Source organism: Mobula hypostoma, unplaced genomic scaffold (genome assembly GCF_963921235.1).
Source record: "Mobula hypostoma unplaced genomic scaffold, sMobHyp1.1 scaffold_95, whole genome shotgun sequence".
Taxonomy (NCBI): Eukaryota; Metazoa; Chordata; class Chondrichthyes; order Myliobatiformes; family Myliobatidae; genus Mobula; species Mobula hypostoma.
This window is the reverse complement of record NW_026948255.1, coordinates 319,830-327,481: the sequence shown is the minus strand read 5'-3', so window position 1 is coordinate 327,481 and position 7,652 is coordinate 319,830.

Here is a 7,652-nt window from a genome sequence, read left to right as displayed (position 1 = left end):
CGAGAAACCACGACAAACTTCACAATGTAATCCCCTCCCAGTCTCATCTTGCAGGAGAGCTGCCTGCCGCCAGCACGGGGAGAAATCTAAGCCGTCACATTAAAGCCCTCCCGGAATCACCATCCCAGAAAGTCTCATCTACTGTGACATCTCTGGACAAGATGTCATTAAAGGCAAGAACAACGTTTCAGTTGATCCCGTGAGTTAGAGGAGAGACTGAGGATTATATTCGTTTGTCATTGAATATGAAAAAAAAACAGAAAGTTGAACTGACAGGATCAGCGAATCTGACGGATTTTGTGCAACGATCATCAACCTGAAAACTGGTAAAATGATCATAAAGAGGTTCACCCCGGTTAGCCCACAGAAATACCAAACATAGATTGTTCTGCTCACTCGCCAGTTACTCCAATGACGACAATGAACAAGTACAATATTTTCTCCACACTCAGGTACCTATCCAACATTGTAGACATTTTCTCTGTCCAGTGATTTGTTCCTCTGTGCTACGGACGATCTCTCGGAATAAAATATTGAGGCATCGCATGCCTGTGGTTTATAATACCATGCAACGACTCCACAGGGACAGATTTCAACAGAGTTTAAAAAACAAAGATTTTCAAACGATTTACGAACCAATTACGTCAGAGAAATGCAATCCCCGCGGCGACACATTGTGATTAAATTACTGAATTAATTGTTACACTACTTTTGCGAGTTAACTTCTCCCAAAATAAGTGGTTTGAACTTTCAAGGTGTCTTCTCAATTAAACGTGCTTCCTCTGTAAATATGTATTTCAAAGGCACCATCTTTCAGACACAAAAACGGAAGTAAACTCTGCCATTGCAGCGTGTGACATTCCATTGAAGCACCGACCGGTACCATTCTGCTCAAGAGTATAAACACTTGATGTCGTTTGTGCTTGGCTGATTCTCCTCCGAGGATCTCGAAGAATATGTTTCTTTGTGGTGACGAATTAACACTTTCACATCTATGAACCCCTCTAATTTCTTCACTGACTTAGTCGCAGTCAGAATATTTAGGATCTCGTCAAGGACCCACCCTAGCCCGAACGCACAGCCATCTAACTCAGCAGTCTTGTGGAGACTGACCATGTTTTAATCATATCACCCTGTGTGTGCGTGTGCATGTGCGAGAAAGAGAGAGAGAGAATGTGTGTGTGTGTGTGTGTGTGTGTGTGTGTGTGTGTGTGTGTGTGTGTGTGTGTGCCTGGGGAGAGCCAGCCTTGGATAACTAAGGAAAGGGCAGCGTACAAGACGCCAAGAGTAGTGGAATTGGAAGATTGCGATTTAAAGCTGGAAAGGGTAGCTAAGTGAATGGAGTTGATTTGGAGGACTAGAAAAAGATTGGTTAAGACAAGTATATGTCCCCTACAGACAGAAACAGGTGAATTGATCATGGGGAACAAGGACATGAGAGAGCAATTGAATAACTACTTTGGTTCTGTCTTCACTAAAGAGCACGTAAATAATCTTCCGGAAATAGTAGGAGATCGAGGGTCTAGTGAGATGGAGGAACTGGGGGAAATACGTGTTAGTAGGGAAGTGGTGTTAGGTAAATTGCAGGATTGAAGGCAGATAAATCCCAAGGGCCAGATGATCTGCATCCCAGAGTGCTTAAGGAAGTAGCCCAAGAAATAGTGGATGCATTAGTGATAATTTTTCAAAATTCTTTAGATTCTGGATTAATTCCTGAGGAATGGAGCGTAACTAATGTAACCCCGCTTTTTAGAAAAATAAGGGAGAGAGAAACCGGGGAATTATAGACCGGTTACCCTGACATCGGTGGTGGGGAAAATGCTAGAGTCAGTTATCAGAGATGTGATAACAGCACATTTGGAAATCGGTGAAATCATCGGACAAAGTCAGCATGGATTTGCGAAAGGAAAATCATGTCTGACGAATCTCATAGAATTTTTTTGAGGATGTAACTAGTAGAGTGGATCGGGGAGAACCAGTGGATATGGTATGTTTGGATTTTCAAAAGGCTTTTGACAAGGTCCCACACTGGAGATTGGTGTGCAAACTGGGGGCATGGTATTGATGTGGACAGAGAAGTGCTTGGCACACAGGAAGCAAAGAGTGGGAATAAACGGGACCTTTTCAGAATGGCAGGCAGTGACTAGTGGGGTACCACAAGGCTCAGTGCTGGGACCCCAGTTATTTACAATATATATTAATGACTTGGATGAGGGAATTAAATGCAGCATCTCCAAGTTTGCAGATGACACGAAGCTGGGTGGTAGTGTTAGCTGTGAGGAGGATGCTAAGAAGATGCAGGGTGACTTGGATAGGTTAGGTGAGTGGGCAAATTCATGGCAGACGCAATTTAATGTGGATAAATGTGAGGTTATCCAGTTTGGTGGCAAGAACAGGAAAACAGATTATCTGAATGGTGGCTGATTAGGAAAAGGGGAGGTGCAACGAGACCTGGGTGTCATTGTACACCAGTCATTGAAAGTGGGCATACAGGTACAGCAGGCGGTGAAGAAAGTGAATGGTATGCTGGCATTCATAGCAAGAGGATCCGAGTACAGGAGCAGGGAGGTACTACTGCAGTTGTACAAGGCCTTGGTGAGACCACACCTAGAGTATTGTGTGCAGTTTTGGTCCCCTAATCTGAGGAAAGACATTCTTCCCATAGAGGGGGCAAAAAAAGGTTCACAAGATTGATTCCTGCGATGGCAGGACTTTCATATGATGAAACACCGGATCGACTAGGCTTATACTCTCTGGAATTTAGAAGATTGAGGGGGGATCTGATTGAAACGTATAAAATTCTAAAGGGATTGGACAGGCTGGATGCAGGAAGATTGTTCCCGATGTTGGGGAAGTCCAGAACGAGGGGTCACAGTTTGAGGAAAAGGGAAGCCTTTTAGGACCGAGATGAGGGAAAACCTCTTCACACAGAGACTGGTGAATCTGTGGAATTCACTGCCACAAGAAACAGCTAAGGCCGGTTCATTGCCTATATTTAAGAGGGAGTTAGATAAGGCCCTTATGGCTGAAGGGATCAGGGGTTATGGAGAGAAGGCAGGTATAGGGTTCTGAGTTGAATGATCAGCCATGATTGTACTGAATGGCGGTGCAGGCTCGAAGGGCCGAATGGCCTACTCCTGCACCTATTTTCTATGTTTCTATGTTTCTAGAAGGGGGAATTCATAGCTGGTAGTGAGAAAATAGCAGAGGTTTTGAATGTCTATTTTGTTTCCGTCTTCACGGTGGGATACACATCAAATATGCCGAAGAGAGATATTATTGGTACGATGGGCATGAATGCTAGGGTACTGAAGGAAATGCCAGAAGGTATAATAGAGGATTTGGTGATAATTTACCAAAATTCTCTGGACTTTTGGCAGGTCCCGGCCGATTGCAAGACGGCGAATGTCACTTCACTGTTCAACAAGTATGTAGGCAGAAGACAGGTAACGGTCGGCCATTAGTTTAACGTTTTATATTAAAAAAATGCTAAAAGCTACCATAAAAAAAGAATTAGTGAGGAATCTGGAAAGTAAAAGGTTCCATCAGGCAGACGCAGCATGGATTCAGCAAAGGCATGTCCTTTTTAACAAACTTACTGGGTTCTTTGAAATATAACAGGAGCAGTGCACAGATGGGAAAAAAAAATAGACGTTATTTATTGGATTGCCAGAAGACGTTTGATAAGGTGCAATAAAAAAAATCCATAAGATAGGATGCAAAGAGTTGAAGGTGATGTATAGGTATGGGTAGAGAATTAGTTAACTATAAGAACGCAGACAGTTGGGATACATGGGTGTTAATCTGGTTGGCAAATCAATGATGTGTTGTGTGTTACAGATGTCGATGCTGGGGCCTCAAACGTTCACGATATACATTAACAACTTGGAAAAGAGATCCTGGTGTAGCTTACCTGCGTTTGCTGATGATACTAATCTGAATGGAACAGTATGCAGAGAGATGGAGATGGGTTAAGTGAACGTGTAAGGTTCTGGCAGATGAAGTACAATATTGGCAATTGCGGGATGATTAATTTTGGAAGGAAAACTGAAAGTGCAGGTTATTATTTGCTGCATGCTGCTGTACAGAGGGACTTGGGAGAGCTTATGCATGAAAGGTTGGTTTGCAGGTGCAGCAGCCTATCAAGAAAAAAAAACGTAATATTGGCTTTCATTGCTAGATGAATGAATTTAAGAGCAGAAAGGTTATGCTGTGACTGTACAAGGTACTGATGAGGCCGCACCTGGAGTATTGTGTGCAGTTCTGGTCTGCTTACTTGAAGAAGGATATACTGGCTTTGGAGGTGGTGCAGAGAAGTTTCACCAGGTTGATTCCAGGGAATTAGGGGGTTAGACTAAGAGGGCAGATTGAGTCGCCTGGAACAGTACTCGCTGGAATTCAGAAGAATGAGAGGAGATCTTATAGAAACATATAAAATTGTGAAAAGGGTAGATACGATAGAGGCAGGAAAGGTGTTTTCACTGGTAGGTTACACAAAAACTAGGGGACATAGGAGTAGATTATGGGAGTGTTTTATGTCTGAGCCCAGCTGTGTGTGTCTGTGTAGCAGAATCAGGTTTAACATCACCGGAATATGTGTGAAATTTGTTATTTTGTGACACCCTTGCTGAAGTCCACAATCAATTCTTTTGTCATAAAGATGTTGAGCGCAAGGATGTTGCTGTGACAATGCTGAACCTGCTGATCTCTCTCCCTCCTGTACTCCTTCTCATTAACATCTGAAATTCCGTTAACAATAGTTGTGTTGTCTGTCAGTTTATAGATGTGTCTCCCACACAGACGAGCGTGTAGAGAGAGGAGATTTTATTTTTGATCCACACAGTCTGTCGTCTCCTGGTGTGAATCCAGTTACAGAAGGAGGTACAGAGGCCCAGGTTTTGGAGTTTGTTAATTACAATAGAGGGCATGATTGTGTTGAACTCTGAGCTGTAATCAGCTGCATGATGTCAGGCTGAGTGGAGAGACAGTGAGAGTGCATCTACTTTACACATATTGTGGCGATCGGCGAATTGCAGTGGATCCAGGTCCATAGACAGGGAGGAGTTGATTCTCACCATGATCAATTCCTTCCCTTAAAACAACTCATCACAGTAGATGTGAGTACAAGCGGGGGATAGTTGTTGAGGTAATTCACTTGCTCTTTTGGCACTGGTATGATTTTCATCGTTTTGAAACAATTGTGTGTGTGTGTGTGTGTGTGTGTGTGTGTGTGTGTGTGTGTGTATGATTGAAACAGTGAAGCAGAGAATCCGAGGTTTCACAGTTCGATTCAGGAATGTTTCCAGTAACTGGCGTGCCTCGAAAGAGGAGTGGCAGTGATGGGACGACCGTATTGATCAGAACAAAATAATTCACCCAGCAGTCGTGAAGTTTTGGAACTCACAACCCACTCTTGTGTTTGAGAGAAATATTTACGAATCTATACGCACAGTTTAAAATCACCAAAGTAAAATTAATTTCAAAATTTTGGGCAGTTCACCATGTAGATTTCTGAGATACATATTTTGCGGGCAAACTCAGTAAGTCTAAGAACCTTAATAGAATCAATGTGCCGAACATGTCCCGACCTTAGAACCGCCGCTTCCACCACAGCCGCCGGCAGCCCGTTCCACGCACTCACCACACTCTGCGTAAAAAAAACTTACCCCTGACATCTCCTCTGTACCTACTACCAAGCACCTTAAAACTATGTTCTCTCATGCTAGCCAATTCATCCCTGAGGAATAGCCTCTGACTATCCACACTATCAATGCCTCTCATTATCTTGTACACCTCTATCAAGTCACCTCTCATCCTCCGTTACTCCATGGGAAAACGGCCGAGTTCATTCAACCTCTTATCATAAGGCATGCTCCCCAATCCAAGCTACATCCTTGTAAGTCCCTCTGCACCCCTTCTGTGGTTTCCACGTCATTCCGATTGTGAGGCGAACAGAATTGAGCATAGTTCTCCAAATGGGGTCTGACCAGGGTCCTATAATAGCCACAGCATTACCTCCCGGCTTTTAAACTCAGTCCCATGATTGATGAAGGCCAATGCACCGTGTGCCTTCTTAACCACAGAGTCAACCTGCGTAGAAGCTTTGACTGTCCTATAGACTCGAACCTCAAGATCACTCTGATCCTCACACTACCAAGAGTCTTACTATTAATACTATGTTCTGCCATCATATCTGATCTACCAAAATGAACCACTTCACATTTATCTGGGTTGAAACCCATCTGTCTCTTCTCAGCCCAGTTTTGCGTCCGATCAGTGTCCCGTTGAAACCTCTGACAGCCGTCCACACTGTCCACAACACACCCAACCTTTGTGTCATCAAAGAAATTTGCTAACCCAACCCACCACTTCCTCATCCAGGTCATTTTTAAAAATCACAAAGAATAGGAGTCCCCAAATAATATATTCCATACGATAGAGGAGGAGGATTAGCCCATTTGCGCCATCGACTCTGCTCCGTCATTCCATCGTGGCTGATCCATTTTTCCTCCCAGCCTTAATCTCCTGCCTTCTCCGATATCCCTCAATGTTCCGACCAATCAGGAAACTATTATCCTCTGCCTTAAGAAATAATAAAATGCAGCATCTATCATCAAGGTGAGGGGAGGCGAGGCGGCTCCTATTCTATACCTTTCCTCTTCTTTACTTCTCTCCCTCTCTCCTTCTCTACTCTATTGCCTTCAAACCTCTCTTTACTTTCCTAACATTCTCATCTCTCTCCCCTCTCTCTCTCCCTGTCTCTCTCGCTGTCTCCCTCTCTCCTTCTCTCCCTCTCCCTCATTTATCCCCCTCTGTCTCTGTCCTTCTCTGCCTCTCTCCTTCTGTCCCTTAGTTTATCTCCATCTGCTCTCTCCTTTCATTCTCTCCCCAGACTTCTGATTTCGGACCGGGATTGCGATCGGTCCCCTAAGGAAATTCGGAGTCTCCCATGCAGTCGTTGTAAACTGGAGTCCTTGATCAACACAAAGGCGTGAGACTTGTGACTGTATCGATGATTCGGCGCTCTGGTTTAGACTTACTGTGCTGATCGTTCGTATCACTTGCTCTTTCATCAATTCTTTGTTTTAGGATTGGAAATATGTTTATCGCTATATGTTTTACTTATCACTTACTGTGCTCTAACAACCTACCCTGCAGCGTACTCAAAAAGTCCATTCTCCCCATTGATCGAATAATCTAATCCTGCTGATCTCCGTCCTGAAGAACTTTTTCCACTCTTGACTATTTTCCATAGATGCAGCCTGACCTGATGAGCTCCTCCAGCATTTTGTTGCTCTCCGTTACACCTCCTGAACCCCGTCCTTTTTTTTCTCATCTCTGCTCCTGTCTCCTTTCCTCCTTCTTTCTTGCTCATCTCTCTCACTCCCCCCGCTTCCCTACTCTGTTCGTCAAAATCTCTATCTCGTCTTTCTCACCTCTGTAACCTTCACCATCTCCCACACTCTCCTGTGCTCCAGCTGTCTCCGTCTCTCGCACCTCCAACCTAGTCCACTCCACTCTTTCTCGCTTTCTTATTCCCCGCTGCCCCAGCCCTGCTCCCCCTCGTTTGCCGAACCAGCTCTTCAAATAGTTCTCCCTCTGTCTCCCCAAACTGCTCACTCTCTTCGCCCTCTCTCACTGCACCCATTCCC